The sequence below is a fragment of the Bos taurus genome, chromosome Y, assembly GCF_002263795.3.
Source record: "Bos taurus isolate L1 Dominette 01449 registration number 42190680 breed Hereford chromosome Y, ARS-UCD2.0, whole genome shotgun sequence".
Lineage (NCBI taxonomy): Eukaryota > Metazoa > Chordata > Mammalia > Artiodactyla > Bovidae > Bos > Bos taurus.
Genome location: NC_082638.1, coordinates 23,635,533 through 23,656,055, shown reverse-complemented (window position 1 = coordinate 23,656,055; position 20,523 = coordinate 23,635,533).

Genomic DNA, 20,523 nt, shown 5'->3' with positions numbered 1-20,523 from the left:
CTGTTTGGACCCCCTGAGGTTACTAAAATCCCTTAAGTCCTGGAGTCCAGGACCGAAAAAATGGAGACACCAGAAGCTCGTTGAGTCCAGACCTGAGGGAGCCAAGAAAACGCCAAAGGGCGAGTGACCCTTCACCTGAGGCTTCATGGCTAGTACATCGCTTCAGGCACTTGGCACTTCAGGAGAGACATGCTGATTGAGTTCAACCATATTCTGCCCCACCTCATCGCTGTCATCGTTCTTAAACAACCACCAACTTGGGGCCAGCTAAAACATCTCACTCAGTGGGCTGAAAAATTAATAGAAAGGGGGAGATATGAGGCCACTCTTACGGTAATGTTTATGGCTATGCTTGCTGTGTTGGCTTGTCAGCCAAGGCCCTCCAGTGTAGAAAAATTTCATTGGGCTTATTTGCCTAATCCACCTTCTTTCAAGCCTGTTGATTGGACGAATGAGCCCATTTGTGTTTTTGTTAATGATACTCTTCTTTTGGGCAGGGCATTCATTTATCCTAATAATGTTAAAACAGTGGTCAGCATTTCCTTCAATTTTTCTGGTGTGTCCATTTATCCACCTATTTGCTTTGCCATACCTTCCTCTCTACAAGAAGCAGCTCCAGTTTTGAATGGATGTGTTAACACTTCCTTGAAAGGCATACTTACTGATTATCTAAGAAGCGATTGGCGAGAGAGACTTTTGGTCTTTATAGCTGCTGATGCCAGGGGGGCAAGAAAGACTATTTGATGCCTTAAAAAAGGCAGCCCTTCATTTAAAGGACTATCCGAGCTGTGCACTCCCCATTTCAGACTCTGATGAACAAGGACTACAGGTCTGGAAAAGCATAAGCAGTATTTCTGGCTTTCCTCATTGGAAATAATGCATGTACCCCATAAAGTTATCTATTCCCATTGCTGCCACCAGACATTTTCTGACTGAATGGGGGTGCCTCTATCTTTTGAATCAATGATGGGGCTTGATTTATGTATAACCTTGTAGGTCCATATGGAATAATTCATTTTTCCATATGCCTTTAGTAATTACTAGGTGTCATGTTAATGGGTGGGTTCCTCCTTTAGTGAGCTTCGATGGAACGGGTGCCATGCAGCCTGAGTTATGGAAATCATTGGCTGATATGGCACCTGTGATTTTACATAGACCTTTAAATTAACAAAGATATATTGTACGGGCCTGTATGCATTCTCCCTATACCTTTTTGCTGGCCAGAAATCAGTGATTTGGAAGTTTCTGAAGGAGAAACTGTTTACAATGTCATATGTGTGAATTGTTTTATATCAAATTGTGTTGATGGGAATGATTGTAATAATTATAAGGCTGTGATGATTGTAAAGCAACCACCATATGTGATGGTTCCTATAAAATTAGAAGGACAATGGTTTGATGATTATGCATTGAAAGTTTTGTATGAACTTAATGGCTTAATTTCTCGACCTAAGAGATTCATTGCAGCTCTGGTTGTGTAAATAACTGCCTTGATTGCCATAATTGCATCAGTTATGGTTTCTGCTGTTGCCCTGTCAAAAGAAGTGCATACAGCCTCGTTTATCAATCAGTTGTCTAAAAATGTCTCCGTAGCTCTTACTATCCAGGAAATTATAGATAAGAAAATAGAAAATAAGGTCAATGGTTTAGAAGAAACAGTTCTGCTTATGGGGCAAGAAATTACAAATTTAAAAATTAAATAGTCTTTAAGGTGCCATGCTGATTTTAAATGGATGTGCATCACCCCTCTAGAATGAGTGATTCCATGCACTCTTGGGAACGTATTAGGAACCATATTTTAGGCATCTGGAATCATTCAGATTTTAGTATTGATATTTCTAAGTTACATCAGGATATTCAGAATATGAAGCAGGTGGAGTCTGACTTTTCCTCTCAATGGCTTTCTAATTCCCTCTTTGAAAATCTGGAGGGGTATCTTTCCCATGGATCCTTTTCTACAATAATGATTAATGCAGCCATATGCTTATGCCTGTTAGTTCTGATTTGTGTAATAGCCCCGTGCCTTTTCAGGATACTCAGCCAAAGTTTCTCTGCTCTATATACTGAGTTTCATACCTATGTTCTAAAAAATAAAAAAAAGGGGGAGATGTCGGGAGCCACGTTAGGCATTACTGATAAAATGGAGGCACGGTCCCCAGGCCCCTCTCCTCATTCCTCAGGCATGGATCCCGGAATGAAGGAGTTAGGCCGTGTAATTCTGATTTGTCTTTTCCTCTCCTCGGCTGAGTTGACTGAAAAGGAATATTAAGGTGCTTATTGTTCTTGAGAGGAGCGTGAGAAGGCACAAAGCCTTCTGCAGTTGTGACCAGAAAATAATTCATAAAGTTAATCATTGACATTTGTTCAAGGACTTTACAAAAGAGTGTTCCAGGATGAACACATAGGCCGTAGCTTGAGGCCATGGGAGGGATTGTATCTGAAGCCTATTTGTGAGGAGAATGTTTATGGCAAAGGAGTTTGCTGAATTTAGGGCTTAGAAATAATTGAAATAGTTGGAAGTTAAAGATTTAAGGAATGTTGTAAAGTTAGCATATTTTACTATAGCTTATTGAAGTTAGGAATTTTTAGAGACACTATAGCTAGAAGCCTTTTCAAGAGACAGTGAGCTCAGGATGTTGGGGGCAAACAGGATTAAGGAAGATAAGAAGTAAACTGAGGAATGTAGCATGAGTTACAATGTAATCAAAAGTTAACTATAGGACACATTAGAGGGGGCAGATAATAGATGATAAGGCTGATTCCCAGAGAATCACTGAAGCAGGAATTCTGTTTGAAGAGCAACAGTGCTTTATGGAGATATCTGGGAGAGGGGCAACTGAAAATGCCAAACCTCTGGCCTAATGTAAAAGTATAAAAGAGCATCTTAAACTTGGAATAAACAGGCAGTTCATAGACAAATGAGAGGCTGTCTCATCGCCAACACTGTTCACCTTTTCAGGTTGAATCCCTGGTTGCTGGAGTTGGACTCTGGCATCTGCCCATGGGACTGGTGTGTGTGTGTGTGTGTGTGTGTGTGTGTGTGTGTGTGTGTGTGTGTGTGTGTGTGTGTGTGTGTGTGTGTGTGTGTGAGTCACTCAGTCCTAGCTCACTCTTTGCAACCCCTTGGATTGTATCCAACCAGGCTCCTCTCTGTCCATGGGATTCTCCAGGCAAGGATTCTGGACTGGGTTGCCATTCCCTTCTCCAGGAGATCTTCCCAACCCAGGGATTGAACCGTGGTCTCTTATATTGCAGGCAGATTATTTGCCATCTGAGCCACCAGGGAAGTCCTAGTGGGGACCAGTGAACACGTATTTCCCTGAGCCTGTCAGAGTGTCTGAAGTCATCTAAGGGCCCCCATTGTGGGAATCACCATCCCCTAGACCAGCAGGCTCCAGTCCATTCCTACCAAGGCTTCTGAATGTGGCAGGAGCCTTCCCTGCCCCCACCATGGTCACCACAATCCATGACGGCTTATTACGGTTTGACCACACCTGCCCAGGTGTTTAAAATCTTTACAGCTGCCATTATGAATGTCACAGAGCCTCCGGTATAAGCTGTTGAGTGAGGAGATGGTGCACACATGCCTCTCCTCTTCCTGCAATTTAGGATGGATCTAGCCTCCCCATGGGCAACTGCAGATCAGAAGTAAAGGGCACAACTGAGCCTCTAAATACCTGATGCATGTCAAACATTCTTCCAACAGGAAAGAACAGTAAAGATTCTTATGCAATAGTGAATATTAATGAAAACCTAGAAAGTATTTATAACACAAAATTTCTGATTATGCAGGTAATTAGTGAAGAAAAAATCCATGGGTGGTACAAATCTGGAAGGTGTTGACTTGACTGCCCATTTATTGAAGCAGAAAATGGATGAACCCATTGAACCTCTGGAGTAAAGCGATTGTAAAATCAAGACTGTATCTCATAGAGTTTCTCAAAACCCTCATAAGGAAGCTTCTGGCAATGTGAATTTCATTTTCAGAAGGCTTTTTCTGTGCTATAATATCCAGAATGTCTTTCATCTTCCTTCACAGGTAATCAGTGAAGGGAGAAAACTAGACAGACTGCAGTCAAATGAAAGAGTGGCTCAGAAAAGCAAAGGTCTCACACTGCAGCAACTTATTGCAACTCTGTAATGGGAAAGAGTGGAAACCCAGCTGGTTTACTGGGGGAGTCTCTACAGTGAGAGGAATGAATGTTTCTCATCCTATTTTAAAAAGGTAATATAAGCAGACCTCAGAGATATTCTAAGTTGGGTTCCAGACCTTCACAATGAAGGAAATATTGTAATAAAGCTAGACATATGAATGATTTGGTTTCCCAGTGTATATAAACGTTATGTTTACACTACACTGGAATATACCAAGTGTGCAATAATATGTCTAAGAAAACAATGTACAGATCTTATTTTAAATTAAAAAGTGCTAACCATCATATGAACCGTCTGAGTCCTAGTAGTAATATGAGTAAAATCAAGGATCACTGACCACAGAATAACAAATGTGATGGTAGAAAAGTTTGAAATACTGTGAGAATTACCAAAATGTGAGACACAAAGAGACAAAGTGAGCAAGAACTGTTGGAAAATGTCACTAACAGACTAATGGCACTAACAGATTCAGAGCTGCCACAATTCTTAATTTGTTAAAAACAATACAAAACACCAGGATCTGTGAAGCACAATCCAGCCAAGTATGTCTACACACGTGTTTCACAGGTGGCTCAGTCATCAAGAGGAAACCTGCTAATGAAAGGAGACTCAGGAGATGCAGGTTCAATCCCTAGGTGGGGAAGATCCCTTGGAGGAAGAAATGGCAACCCACTCCAGTATTCTTGCCTGGGAAATCACATGGACAGAAGAGCCTGGTGGGTTGGGATGTGTGGGATCACAAACAGTCAAACCCGACCTAGTGACTAAACAACAAGATCTATACATAGATATTTGTTTCTACTTTGAGAAGACACAGCCAGTGTTCACAGTACTAATTATGGCTTTTAAAAACAAATGAAATCACAGTGGCAGGGGTTGTACCCACAAGCTCTGAGGAACTGGGGCTACTGGGGTCAGTGAAATTTTCCTAAAACGTGTGTACTCTTGTCAGATCTTCAGATTTTCCTTGAATATAGTAAACATATTTGGGAATTAAGGGAGGTTCCCTGTTAGATAAGCTGGTAAAGAATCACCTGAAATGCAGGAGATCCTGGTTCAATTTCACGGGTCAAGAAGATTCCCTGAGAAGAGATTAGCTATCCATCCACTCCAGTATTCTTGGATTTCTCTTGTGGCACAGCTGGTAAAGAATGTGCCTGCAATTCAGGAGACCTGCCTTCTATCCCTGGATTGGGAAGATGCCCTGGAGAAGAGAAGGGCTACCCATTCTAGTATTCTGGCCTGGATAATTTTCCTTGGACTGTCCATAGAGTCGCAAAGAGTCGGACACGACCCAGAAATTTTCACTTTTCAGGTAGTTTGTCAGCCCCACTGGTGGCTAAAACAGCAGCGTGGTTTTTTCTTCTTCTTTTAAAAATAATGTATTTTTTATATTTATTTGGCTGCATCAGATCTTAGTTGTGGCATGCCAGAATCTTTGTTGCATCCCATGGCATCTTTCCTTGTATCTACTTGTAGTGTTCAGGCTTACTTGCTGCACAAAATGTAGGATCCTGTTTCCGCTACCAGGGATCATACAGGCATCTCCTGAGTTGCAAGGCAGATCCTTATCCACCGGACAACTGGATAAATGGCACCTGGAGCTGTCTGGATGAGAGACGGGGAACATTTGACTGAGAGCTGGTCTCTGGGATCACAGTCATTGGGACCAGATTGGGCAGGAAAGCGCAAGGGACAAAACTCTCTGGCGCCACCTAGAGTTCTCAGGTGGAACAGACACAGGAGGGGCGATATAAGACCATCCTCTCAGACACAATATAAACATTTGGTGCTGGTGGTGGTTTAGTCGCTAAGTCGTGTCCGACTTTTGTGATTCCATGAACAAAGGAGTCTGGAAGGCAGGCTACAGTCCATGAGATTCTCTAGGCAAGAATATTGGACTCAGTTTCTATTTCCTTCTCCAATAAATACTTGAGTGTCTTTCAAGCGCCAGGAGCCTACCAGCATGGAGCCATGAGGGGTGCACAGGCCACAAGTGAACTAGTGAAGTTGCTCAGTCATGTGTGGCTGTTTGTGATCCCATGGACTGTAAGCCTATCATGCTCCTCTGTTCATGGGATTTTCTCCAGGCAAGAGTGCTGCAGTTGGTTGCCATTTCCCTTCTCGGGGGATCTTCCCAATCCCAGGGATCGAACCCAGGTCTCCCTCATTGCATGCAGATGCTTTGCCAATGAGCAACCAGCCATGGGCCACAGGATGTGCCAAATCAGGCGAGGAAGATGCCCCAATATGAGTGGACAAGGGATACCTGCTCGGGGTTAACCGCCTCATGGGAAGACCCACACCAAAGCTAAAGTGCCCTTGAGGCCTTGGGGACGAAGAGCCCCCAGAAGACATTAGACAGGAGTGTACCTGAGTGCACCCAGTACACCCTCACCCTATAGGAATGTAACTTTATTTGGGTGGCATCTGTTTTAAGAATAATCACCCCTGGAGAAATAAGTGTTGACTGACTGTTGTAACAAGGAGAGGGTCATAAATTGTCAGCATGCCCCTGGCCAGAAGATAATGTAACACCCCTAAGACCTCTGTATACATTTGTATGAAGCACCTGACGTTAATAAAAGTCAGGACTGCTGACCCCGCATGACTTTTGCATAACATCTTAGTGTATAAAAACAGACTCTGGAAAATAAAGAATTGGGATCAGTTCCTTGAAATACTGGTCTCCCCATGTCTCTCTCTCTTTCAAACTCTGGCTGAATCTCCATCTGGAGCTCAGAGCCCGCCAAGCTTACTAACTTTGCCTGGGCTTCTAAGATCCGACCAGGGAGGCCTCAATGTCTCCTCTCTTTCGGAAAGTGGAGAGTGAAAAAGTTGGCTTAAAGCTCAACATTCAGAAAACAAAGATCATGGCATCTGGTCCCATCACCTCATGGGAAATAGATGGGGAAACTTTGGAAACTATCTGACTTTATTTTTCTGGGTTCCAAAATCACTACAGATGGTGACTGCAGCCATGAAATTAAAAGAAGCTCACTCCTTGGAAGGAAAGTTATGACCAACCTAGATAGCATATTGACAAGCAGAAACTTTACTTTGCCAACAAAGTTCCGTCTAGTCAAGGCTATGGTTTTTCCTGTGGTCATGTATGGATGTGAGAGTTGGACTGTGAAGAAGGCTGAGCACCAAAGAATTGATGCTTTTGAACTGTGGTGTTGGAGAAGACTCTTGAAAGTCCCTTGGACTGCAAGAAGATCCAACCAGTCCCTTCTGAAGGCGATCAGCCCTGGGATCTCTTTGGAAGGAATGATGCTAAAGCTGAGACTCCAGTACGTTGGCCATCTCATGTGAAGAGTTGACTCATTGGAAAAGACTCTGATGCTGGCAGGGATTAGGGGCAAGAGGAGGAGAGGATGACAGAGGATGAGATAGCTTGATGGCATCAGTGACTCGATGGACGTGAGTCTCAGTGAGCTCCGGGAGTCGGTGATGGACAGGGAGGCCTGGTGTGTGATTGATGGGGTCACAAAGAGTCAGACACGACTGAGCGACTGATCTGATCTGATATGATCTGAGTCCAGTCTTTTCCAAGATTCGCTGTAAATTTTAAAAAGTAAATTGACTTCATGCATTCCAGTTTTTAGTATGGACTTGAAGATATACCCCAAAGGATATATATATATATATATATATATATATATATATATATATATATATATATATATATCCTTTGGAACCAAATAGCATTTTTGGAACCAAAATAGCATTCAAGAAGGAGATTCATAACAGGAAGAAGGAAAAAGTTTCATTCTTTGTCATATTAATGGAACAGTCTCATTGTTACATGAAATAGGTGATTGTCCTCATAAATGAGAAAACTAGTGTCCTAGCATGGCCATTTCTAAGCCCTTTAGGGTTACGGGGACCTAAGAGATGCTTTCGTGGTGTCTCATTTCCTTGGGATCATCTTATCAACCTCTGCACTTTTAAAGTGGACAACCTTTTGGAGTTTGGTGTGGTGTGTTCACAGGAGTCAGCAGCAAGTTTGAACCCCAAAGTGTTCTACGCAGTGCCCCCAAAGGGTTTGCTTACTGCACAGTGATCAAAACAACCACTCTTATGGGGTGGTTGCTGGAATACCACCTACAGTTTTCTCCAAATGTGACTTTTTATTCTACATTTGTTAGTACTGAGAGTGACATGTGGATATGGGAAAACATTCAATTTTCTTGTCGTTGTTAAGTATTTATTATTTTTTTTTATTTATTTGGGTGTGCTGGGTCTTAATTGTGACACCTGGGAATCTAGTTCCCTAACCGAGGATGGATCCCCAGGTGCCCTGCATTCAGAGCACAGATTCTTAGCCACTGAACCACCAGACAAGTCCCAATATTCATTTTCCAAAGGGAATTGCTTGAAATCCATCAATCTTTGTCCCACTCTATCTGCATCTCCTCACTTGGCTGTGTTAGTACTATGCACTTAGGTTTCCTTTTAGAAACAGATAGGCGCTTGTGTGTTTAAATATGAAAGTGGAGTTTGTTCCAAGTTAAGCACCCTGAGGTCTGACCCATGACTTGTCTTAATGACTACACCATACTTCATGGTCTGGATGGCCTACTGGGTGTGTAACAGATCCTCTGTGCATGAATGTTTTTATGGTGCTTCCAGAGTATTCGTGTAGTAGACAGTGCTGCACCGTGACACATTTGTACCCAAGTTCGTGTGTGTGTGTGTGTGTGTGTGTGTGTGTGTGTGTGTGTGTGTAGCTCCTCATGATCTATTCCTTGACTGGGAGGTTTTGAGTCAGAAACTATGTGCCTCATGAAGTTTATTTTTGCTAACTTTGTGGGTGGGATAGGTGACAGATGCTTTTGTTGTTTGAAATAGGCATTTCTGTCTGTAGGAGTGAGGTAGGACATCCTGCCATGTCTTCAGAAGTTTGTTCTGAATTCGAAGAACATATGTAAGGGTCAGAAAACAAGACATTCTGAGTTCTGTTCAGAGCACAAGCCATGAAAACTGGTGGTGGAGGAAGGGAGATGAGGCCTAGGGGCCTGCTTGCTGGTGGGGACAAGCAGGTATCTGGTAAGATTTGGACACTGAAGGTTGGAGGGGAACCCCCAGTGTAGACTCTCACTTTTGCATTCTGCATACCTGGGTTCCTTTTAAGTGACAGGTGTACAGAATAATTATCTAGTTTGGAAGGGCTTAGTAATCTAAGTAACATGGAGAAAGAAATGGCAAACCACTCTAGTATTCCTGCCTGGAAAATCCCATGGACAGAGAAGCCTGGTGAGCTACACAATCCATGGGGTCGCAAAGACTCAGAGACAACTTAGTGACCGAGCTTAGGAATCTAAGTAACATGTACCACACATCAGAAAACCCAAACAAGTGGTTTGTTCATATGCTTAACACACACACACACACACACACACACACACACACACACACACACACACCCTTTGAATAACAAACTTAGATTTTTTTTTAATTTTAACTAATTTTATATTAAATTTTAATACTGTATGTAGGCATTATTTGGGCTTTCCACGTGGCTCAGTGGTAAAGAATCTGCCTGCCAGTGCAGTAGACACAGGTTCAATCCCTAAGTCGGGAAGATTCCCTGGAGGAGGAAATGGCAACCCACTCCAGTATTCTTGCCTGGAGAATCCCATGGACAGAGGAGCTTGGCAAGCTACAGACCATGGGGTCGCAGAGAGTTGGACAGGAGTGGGTGACAGAGAATGTCATACAGGGAGGTATTATTTTGCCAATTAGAAAACTCTGAAATGGTTTTTGCTTAGAAACATGATGCAATTTTATAAAATTGTGGATTTTACAAAGCAGAGAATTAGTTAATATTAGGATTAATATGCAGAGTACATCATGAGAAACGCTGGACTGGAAGAAACCCAAGCTGGAATTAAGATTTCTAGGAGAAATATCAATAACCTCAGATATGTAGATGACACCACCCTTATGGCAGAAAGTGAATAGGAACGAAAAAGCCTCTTGATGAAAGGGAAAGAGGAGAGTGAAAAAGTTGGCTTAAAGCTCAACATTCAGAAAACGAAGATCATGGCATCTGGTCCCATCACTTCATGGGAAATAGATGGGAAAACAGTGGAAACAGTGTTAGACTTTATTTTGGGGGGCTCCAAAATCACTGCAGATGGTGACTGTAGCCACAAGTCACCAGAAATTAAAAGACACTTACTCTTTGGGAGGAAAATTATGACTAACCTGAATTGTATATTCAAAAGCAGAGACATTACTTTGCCAACAAAGGTCCGTCTAGTCAAGGCTAAGGTTTTTCCTGTGGTCATGTATGGATGTGAGAGTTGGACTGTCAAGAAGGCTGAGCACCAAAGAATTGATGCTTTTGAACTGTGGTGTTGGAGAAGACTCTTGAGAGTCCCTTGGACTGCAAGGAGATCCAACCAGTTCATTCTGAAGGAGATCAGCCCTAGGATTACTATGGAAGGACTGATGCTAAAGCTGAAACTCCAGTACTTTGGCCACCTCATGAGAAGATTTGACTCATTGGAAAAGACTCTGATTCTGGGAGGGATTGGGGGCAAGAGGAGAAGGGGATGAGAGAGGATGAGATGGCTGGATGGCATCACCGACTCGATGGAGGTAAGTCTGGGTGAACTCTGGGAGTTGGTGATGGAAAGGGAGGCCTGGCGTGCTGCAATTCATGGGGGCAAAGAGTTGTACACGAATGAGTGACTGAACTGAACTGAGGATCGTTGCTATCACCTGACATATGGTAAATTCCTGCTTTAAATCCTGGTGATGCACATAGTAAGGACTTTTAAAAGTCCATACTGTTGTATTTTTTATTTAAAAAATATTTATTTGTTTGGCTGTGCCAGGTGTTAGTTTTAGCATATGGGATTTAGTCCCCTGACTAGGGATTGAACCTGGGGCCCCTGCATAGGGAGCATGGTGTCTTAGCCACTAAGATTCCTTAACCACTGGGAATGCCCAGGAAGTCCTGTGAGTGCTTTTAAAATTGTGTTCTTAAATCAATAACATGTATCCTTCTATGCTTGGTCACTCAGTCATGTCTGACTCTTTGCAACCCCATGAACTGTAGCCCATCAGGCTCCTCTGTCCACGAGATTCACTAGGAATTAATAATGCAGTGGTTGCTTTTCCTTTCTCCCGGGGATCTTCCAGACCCAGAGATTGAAACTGTGTGATTGAACCTGTAACCCAGAGGTCCTGTGTCTCCTGCATTGGCTGGTGGATTCTTTGCCACTGCACCACCCAGGGAGCCCACATTCTTCTCTAATCTCACCATTCTCATCTGTCTCCAACCCTCATTTCAATTCAGTCACTCAGTCTTGTCTGACTCTTTGAGACCCCATGAACTACAGCACACCAGGCCTCCCTGTCCACCAACTCCCAGAGTTTACCCAAACTCATGTCCATTGAGTCAGTGATGCCATCTAGCCATCTCATCCTCTGTCATCCCCTTCTTCTCCTGCCTTCAATCTTCCCCAACACCAGGGTCTTTTCAAATGAGTCAGCAGTTTGCATCAGGTGGACAAAATATTGGTTTCAGGATCAACATCAGTCCTTCCAACAAATACCCAGGACTGAACTCCTTTAGGATGGACTGTTTGGATCTCCTTGCACTCCAAGAAACTCACAAGAGTCTTCTCCAGCACCACAGTTCAAAAGCATTAATTCTTCAGTGCTCAGCTTTCTTTATAGTCCAACTCTCATATCCATACATGACTACTGGAAAAACCATAGCCTTGACTAGAAAGACCTTTGTTGATAAAGTAATATCTCTGTTTTTTAATATACTGTCTAATTTGTTCATAACTTTCCTTCCAAGGAGTAAGGTAATAACTAATCTGATTTGTATCTCTGAGAAGAACAATGCTCTACTGTTTTATGTTTGGGGCTTCTCTGGTGCCTCAATCAGGTAAAGAGACCACCTGCAATGCAGGAGATTCAGATTCTATGTAGAACTCCACAACAGATCACATACTCTTTTTTTTTTTTTTTTAAGTGATTAGTTTATAAAGGCACTCTGCAGTTAATTCATTGACTGAACCACCAACACAGAAGTAATCCAACGTTGACCAGATGGCAGAGGTGCTTCTTTTAACCCTTAAGTACCTAACCATCTCAGGCACCCTAAGAAAAGGTAGCTTTTCTGATAAAGACTGAGAAGAGCTTAAGGTCCTGATGGTTAGAGTGGCCAGTGCGGGTTCTGGGAGGTTCTATGGAAAGGCATGTGTGCACCTCAAGGTAAAACAGGCTTTGTGAACAATGTGGGCATTTTTTTTCTGGTTGGTTGATTTGGTCTTTTTGGTCTTTTTGTTTTCTTTTGAGGGGAGAGGGCTATGCCAGATCTTTGTTTTCTCACAGGCTTGTCTCTCATTGCTGTGAGCTGGTGAGGTGTGCTCTACTCTATTTGTGGTGCGTGGGCTTCTCATTGCAACGGTTTCTCTTGTTTCTGAGTATGGGCTCAGTAGTGATCACACATGGGCTTAGTCGCCTGGGGTTTATTCCCAGACCAGGGGTCAAACCCACATTCCCTGCCTTGGCAGGCAGATTCTTCACCACTGGACCACCAGTGCAGTCCCAAAGTGGGACTGTGGTTGACATACTTCCCTTCCTCTGGTGACATCTGCTGTGTTTGTCCTCCTCATCCTTGCTGAGAGCAGAGCTCCCAGGGGCCAGGAGAGGATGGCCGTGGGCCAGCTTCACAAAGTGGGGGTGTCTGGTTTCTTGGGCCCAGGCCCAATGTATCTTGTCATCATTTGGAAGCTGGGGCCAAATGGTGATGCCTTGGGGGCCAGGAGCCCCACTCACTGTCTGTTCTCAGCCAAGCTGGTTTCCCAGAAAGATGAGAGCTGGCACTGCCTCTCCCAGGGTTGTGTTGTCTGGGAACAAAGAAGGGTCACAGGAGCCCCATGGGTGCACATATGTCCTCCTCCGAGATGCCCAGGCTTATCCTGGCATCTTCTGGGGAGTCAGAGGACCCATGGAGCAGGCGGAGCCACTGGGCTGCCTCCTGGGCCCCTTGTTGATCTCTCTTTGTTGACCAGGGAACTGCTGCACACAGACTTCAGGCGAATGTGGGAACCTTTTCTCTGGGTCTGTCTCTGGTACACAGGTCACCTGAACTATCTTCCCCACCCCGGAGATCCTGATGGGCAGGTGTGGGAGGGATATGGGCACCAGTACTTCTCTGAGGGCCACTGCTATTTCCCTGAGGGCCTCTAGTATTTTGCTGAGGGCCACCAGTATTTCCCTGAGGGCCATCACAGTCAGGCCATTAGCTTAACCCAATGTGCTTGGAAAAGACTAAGACCCCAAATTGGGTCACTTGCAGCATTTTCCTGATTAACGGGGTTGTTTGTAAGCCCATCATTGTTGGAGATGCATAGAGGAAGGGAGAGTTCTTTCCAGTGCTGGGTTCAAGCTTTGTCTGCTGGGTGCTGTCAAACGTGCACTAAAAACCCCTGCATGCATAGTACTGGAGACTCATCCACCATCCTCAGCTCCCTTTTAGGAGTGCATGGAATTTAAATCACTGTTCAGAAAATTTCTTCTGAGTATCATGCCATAAACTATACTGTGAATGGCTTGGAATGGCTCTTTTGGTCCTTCTGTCACATTTATCTGATAAATATGAGGTTTTTTTACAGTGAACCTCACCTGCCACTTTATCCTTCATCTCACTCTCAAGTGGTGAGCCATTTTGCCAGGACCACACTGTCCATAACTTGTGGACATAAGGTGTGGATTCTTTGTTACTTTCTGCCTCTTTGCTTGAAGCATTAAAGCCTTCCATGACTCTGATTCCATCCACTAAGCTCACATTCAGGAGCAGATTAACACCTAGGGAGGCAGGTTTTTGCTGGAGGCAGTGAGGGTTAGCCAGACATGGTGGCATGGTGACACTTTTAAAGAAGGCAGGTGTCTGCTCCAGTGACAGCACACACCTGCTCAGAGCAGGTTTCCTGCCACATATGTGGGTTTCTCCATGTCCCTGAACTGTAGTGAGTCCTGCACCAAGCCAGCATTGTTTCCAGCCTCCCCTCTGCCACTGGCTCTTTGGAGCTGTCCTTGAGGAGGCAGCTCTGTGCATGGCTCCAACAGGGATGAGTGCAGATGTTCCTGAAGCTGCAAGAGTAGAGGAGTGGCTAGGACCTGGCAGGTTGTGTCTCCCTTTTGCCCCTTCTCCCCTTCCTTCTTCCCCTCCCCTCCCTTCTTTCCAGCCCCCTCCCCTCCTTGAGAGCTCTTCCTGGGACAAAAACTGTGTGTGTTCAAGGATGTCTATGTTACTGGGGATGTTTCACTCCCCCTCCCCATTTCTCCCCTCTGCTCCTCTTCTCTCTCCCCCTGCCCTCCCTTCTTCCCCTCCCCCCTCTTCCCTCTCTACTCCCTTCCCTTTTCCCCTCCCCTGCACTTCTCCCTCCCCCTCCTTTCTCCCCCCATCTATCCCTCCCCTCCCTTCTCCCTGTATGCTTTGCCCTCCTTCTCTCCCTCCCCCTTTTCCCCTACCTCCTTCTTTCCATCCCTTCTTCTCCTCCTCCGTCCTTCTCACCCTCACCTTCTCCCCTCCCCCTCCCCTTCTACCATCTCCCTTCCCTATCTCTCCCTCTCCCCCTTCTCTCATTCCTCTCCCTTCTCCACTCCTCTTCCTTCTCCCATTCTTCTCCCTTCTAACCCACCTTTTCCTCCTTCCCCTCTCCCATCTCCCCTCTCCTCACCCTACTCCATTTCCCCCTTCTCTCCTCCCCTTCATCCCTCTCCCATTCCTCTCCCTTCTCTTTCTCCCCCTCCCACTTCTCTCCTCCCCCTTCTCCCCCTGCCCTCCCTTCTTCAGATCCCCCTCCCCTCCTCCAAAGCTCTTCCTGGGACAACAACTCTGCATTCAGGGGGATGTGTGTCCTGCTGGAGCTGCTTCCCTCCTGCTCCCCCTTCTCCCCTCCACTTCTCTCTCTCCCCTTCCCTTCTCTCTATCCCACTTCCAACCCCCCCATTCTTCCTCCCCTCTCCTGTCCATCTCACCCTTCTTCTCCTCTTCATTCTTTCACTCTCCCTTCTCCCCTTCCCCCTCGACTTCTCTCTCTCCCCCTCCCATTTCCCCCCCTCTCCCTTCCCCCTCCCTTTCTCATCCTCCCCTCCCTTCTACCACTCCCCTCTTCTCCCCTTCCCCTCCTGGAGAGCTCTTCCTCAGGCAGAAACTCAGCATGTTCTGGGTTGTCTGTCTTACTGGGGATGCTTCTGCAGAGTGGTCTGAGACCCCTCATTCACATTTCAGGAGAAATGTTGTTTTGAGCATTTGGGGGCTTATGGCTGCTAGCTACTATACTTATTTTCTTGTTAAAATATAAACCCATGGGTTTACATTGGACACATGTTGACTTGCTTGGGCTGTTTTCTGTCATTGTTTCTATTACATAAAATCGGGAGGGGAAAAAGAAACACCACATAGGTCAGACTTGTTTTTATTAAATAAAATCAGAAGGGGGGGGGAACCCACAGGGAATGTAATTGCTTTATTTGGGGAAAGGGTGCTTCTTTTCAGATGTATATTTAGTGTATGATTTAAACAAGTGAATCAAGTGTATTATGTGAGATGTTTCCTACTCTGAGCAAAGAAGAGAATGGCAAACATTTAAGATTTGTTTTGCATTGAAAGACATGCAAGTGATGTTGATGAAATGTGGTGTGGAAAAGGTGATGGTTTCTATTATATTAAGGCACGCAAAGAATGTTGCACATATTTTTGTTTGTACATCCTTAAGACTCACTGACTCAGTAGCTTATATTTACTTATGTTCATTTATATTTATATTTAGTCATGTTAATGGTTGCTTCTTTGAGTGTTTGTGGTATCTTTACCAAAATATTCATTGTAGGGTTGAAATGTAGCCAGAAAGTTGGGTTGGTACCTTTATAAAAACATCTAGTTGAACAAAACCATGTGTTCAACAATTGGGTATATGCACCATGATTTCTGGTGGTTTGGACAAAGCATTTTTAGTGTTGCTGATGCTGGGTTGGGCTTCGCTGGTCAGTGGATAATCCAGGGTTCCATCTCTGAATCAGGAAGTTTCCCTGGAGCTAGAAGTGCAATCCACTCCATTATTCTTGCCTGTAGAGTCCCATGGATAGAAGGCTACAGTCCTTGGGGTGGCAAAAGAGTTGGACATGACTAACCCACTAAACAGCAACAGCAAGGGTGCTGGATGAGATAATTGCCCCCCACCACCCCTTTCATAAGTTAACAGAAAAACAGCCCAGTCATTTGTGTCTCTTCCCTTTCTGCCTGTGTTCATTGTGTGATATGTCTATGTGGTCTTTCCTGTGAATACACCTGGGGAACATGAGTGTCCGAGACAAATATGAGCTTATCCTCACTAGGGGACAAATAAGGTGTGTCCCAGATTCATGGAGTGGAACCCTGAAGCTTTGCTATCATGCAAAATGCTGCTACTCGGCCATGGCATTTGCCTAAAATGCTGCTTTGATGTCTGGTGTCAGTTTCAGTTATTGAGGTCACTGGGGAATTTTTATCTGTGCCTCTTTCTCCTTGTGTATAAAGGCAAGAACTACTGGCCTCTTATCACCTTTCATCAAAAATGATGTGTTGTCAGATCACTGCATGCAGGGAGGGAGCGGGGAAAATTCCACCAATAGACAGATGTCTCTGATGTGTGTTTTTTATTCATTCATGTACATCAGAAGCTCTCCAGCCAGGTGACCAACATCATACCCTTGGTTCCTACCCTTGGAGCACTGACAGCTGAAGGGGTGATGGGCAGGGACCAGAAAAGCCCTGATAAGTGGTGGCCCTGATGCTTCCATCAGAAAGAAAGAGATCTGGAAGCTGACCTCCACGTTGAGCTGTCCTCTGAAGGCTGAGCCAGGTTGGAGACACAGATATGGAGCTTTGTCAGTGATTCCAGGGCCTCCTAAAGTGGCCAGAAGAGGGGATGCTCAGTGGGGTATGGGTTAGGATGGGGGTAGAGCAGTGTGTCTCAGACCCAAGCTTGCCTCTGATGGCCCAGAGGCCTTATGCCAGTGCAGGCAGCCCACCCAGGGAGCACAGGACAGCTCCATAGGGGCCTGTGTGTCATTGCCTGGACACTGGGAGCAGCCAAGGGTTGCAAAGCGAGGGCTTGATCTGCAGAGCTGAGTTGTAGGAACCTTGGTGGGGTGGGAGGCAGAGACAGCTGTGGAGACAGAGAGGCTTGACCAGGGCAGGAAGGCAGCTGCAGCTCTTCCTGAATGAAGGGAAAAGCTTCATTCAGTGTCTGTTGTTGTTCAATGGCTCAGTTGTTTCTGACTCCTGGGGACCCCATGGACTGTAGCACATCAGGCCTCCCTGTTTATCACCATCTCATGGACTTTGCTTAAACTCATGTCTGTTGAGTTGCTGATGCCATCCAACCATCTCATCCTCTGTCAACCCCTTCTCCTCCCACTTTCAATCTTTCCCAGCATCAGGGTCTTTTCCAATGAGTCAATTCACATCAGGTGGCCAGAGTATTGGAGCTTCAGCTTCAACATTAGTTCTTCTGATTCAGGGTTGATCTCCTTTAGGATGGGCTGTCTGGATCTCCTTGCAGTTTCAGAGACTCTCTAGAGTCTTTTCCTAGTGTCTGTAAGGTGGTGCTTTTGCATGTGTTGACTTCAAAAAACTTAATAAAAAGGGTGTTTGCATTTTTTTCTCTCCTCCAGCCTGAGCAAACTGTCAGCTTCACGCAGACCTCAGTCACACTGCCTCTTGAAGCTCTAGGGGCTTCCTGCCTGGAGCTCATCTCAGTAATACTCAGTGCTCAGACCTCTCTGTTTCCAGTACTCAGGGCAAAGCATTTGCAGGACTTTCCAGGCTCTCCTTTTATCTGCAAGGCCCTCCCCACTGCCATCCACTCCAACTCTTGCTTTTAAGATACCCTCAAGCACCACTGTCAATTTTATCTCCCAAGAAGTCTTCCCATGGACAGTGTCACCTGCAGCCCACAGACCCTGTGGTTCCCCTGTTATAGTATCCAGCCAGGCCTTACCCTCCTCACTGGCCTCCCAGCCTGCAGACCCAATATTGTCAGGACCACTATGCTTGCAGGACCACATGAAGGCTGTGCTTATTTTCTGAGACAGCAGCTGTTTTGCCGCATTTGCAAAGTTACCCAGCATTCACATGATATTTATTTATTTTTGAGAGAGGAAATCTGTGAGATTGTGAACATTTCAATCAAGTGCTTATTTTAAGAATTCTTTTTTAAAAACAAATTTTCAATATCTAGATCCATTGTTAATGGTATTTTCAGTGGTATCCTAGCATTTTTAATATTTGTGATCTAAACCTCTTCCTTAAAAAAAAAATACACTACCTTATACGTAAAATTACTTTTAATAATGAAGTATACTGGGATTCCCTTGTGGCTCAAAGGGCAGAGAGTCTGCTAACAGTGCAGGAGACCTGAGTTCAATCCCTGGGTTGGGAAGATCCCCTGGAGAAGGAAATGGTAACCAACTCCAATATTCTTTCCTGGAAATCCCATTGACAGAAGAGCCTAGTGGGATACAGTTTCTTTTTCAAAGTGAGATTAATTTTGGTGTGCACTTTGTGGAAAAGGTTTCAGGGAACCCTCCTTAGGACAGATAATTTTATTTGGAAAGTAGAAAGGCTAGTGTTTTACTAGTCAACACCATAGCTTTCCAGCATTTATGTGGAAGTAATACTAGGCCATATTAAAAGGGACACTTCAGGTACTTTCCTGGTGGTCCAGTTGTTAAGACTTTGTGCTTCCAATGCAGAAGGCCTAGGTTTGATCCCAGGTCAGGAACTAGGATCCTACATGCCACATGACCAAAAAGAAGACCTTTTATAAGAGTGACAGTGGCATGAGAAATGCTCACCCAACCCAGAAGGCTGAAGAGAGAAAGACCTCAACAAATCTTCAGGACTTTTTGAACTATCTTAAACAGGGGGAAAGAAACGCAGAGAGATGTTACTCATGGTCATCTTTAGGTTATGGGTTACTCTCCTTTGTTGTCTTACCTGCCTTCCAATTTTTAAATGTGCCACATTTCCTACAATATGTATATTTTTTGTAAGGTGCAGCAGACATTGGAGAAGAAAGGATGTCTCTCCTGGTTTCTGGGGTGACTGATCACACTGTTAGTCTCCCAGTGGGCATGGCTTGGACTCAGCCCTGTTTCATTTGTGGGGCTGCTGGAGTTCAGAGCTCCCCACATCAGGGGCGTCAGCAACCCCCTTCAGTGGCCAGATCTGTGCTCTTTTCTCCAAGCATCCTGCTTGCATAGTTTGTGTCTCTCTAGGCTGAGACACATCCTCCTCCCTCCCAGAAAGGGGCAGACATCTTTGCTGGTCTTTGTGGCACATGGTGTTCCTTCCATAGCACTCAGGTACACTCCTGTCTAATGTCTTCTGGGGGCTCTTCGTCCCCAAGGCCTCAAGGGCACTTTAGCTTTGGTGTGGGTCTTCCCATGAGGCGGTTAACCCCGAGCAGGTATCCCTTGTCCACTCATATTGGGGCATCTTCCTCGCCTGATTTGGCACATCCTGTGGCCCATGGCTGGTTGCTCATTGGCAAAGCATCTGCATGCAATGAGGGAGACCTGGGTTCGATCCCTGGGATTGGGAAGATCCCCCGAGAAGGGAAATGGCAACCAACTGCAGCACTCTTGCCTGGAGAAAATCCCATGAACAGAGGAGCATGATAGGCTTACAGTCCATGGGATCACAAACAGCCACACATGACTGAGCAACTTCACTAGTTCACTTGTGGCCTGTGCACCCCTCATGGCTCCATGCTGGTAGGCTCCTGGCGCTTGAAAGACACTCAAGTATTTATTGGAGAAGGAAATAGAAACTGAGTCCAATATTCTTGCCTAGAGAATCTCATGGACTGTAGCCTGCCTTCCAGACTCCTTTGTTCATGGAATCACAAAAGTCGGACACGACTTAGCGACTAAACCACCACCAGCACCAAATGTTTATATTGTGTCTGAGAGGATGGTCTTATATCGCCCCTCCTGTGTCTGTTCCACCTGAGAACTCTAGGTGGCGCCAGAGAGTTTTGTCCCTTGCGCTTTCCTGCCCAATCTGGTCCCAATGACTGTGATCCCAGAGACCAGCTCTCAGTCAAATGTTCCCCGTCTCTCATCCAGACAGCTCCAGGTGCCATTTATCCAGTTGTCCGGTGGATAAGGATCTGCCTTGCAACTCAGGAGATGCCTGTATGATCCCTGGTAGCGGAAACAGGATCCTACATTTTGTGCAGCAAGTAAGCCTGAACACTACAAGTAGATACAAGGAAAGATGCCATGGGATGCAACAAAGATTCTGGCATGCCACAACTAAGATCTGATGCAGCCAAATAAATA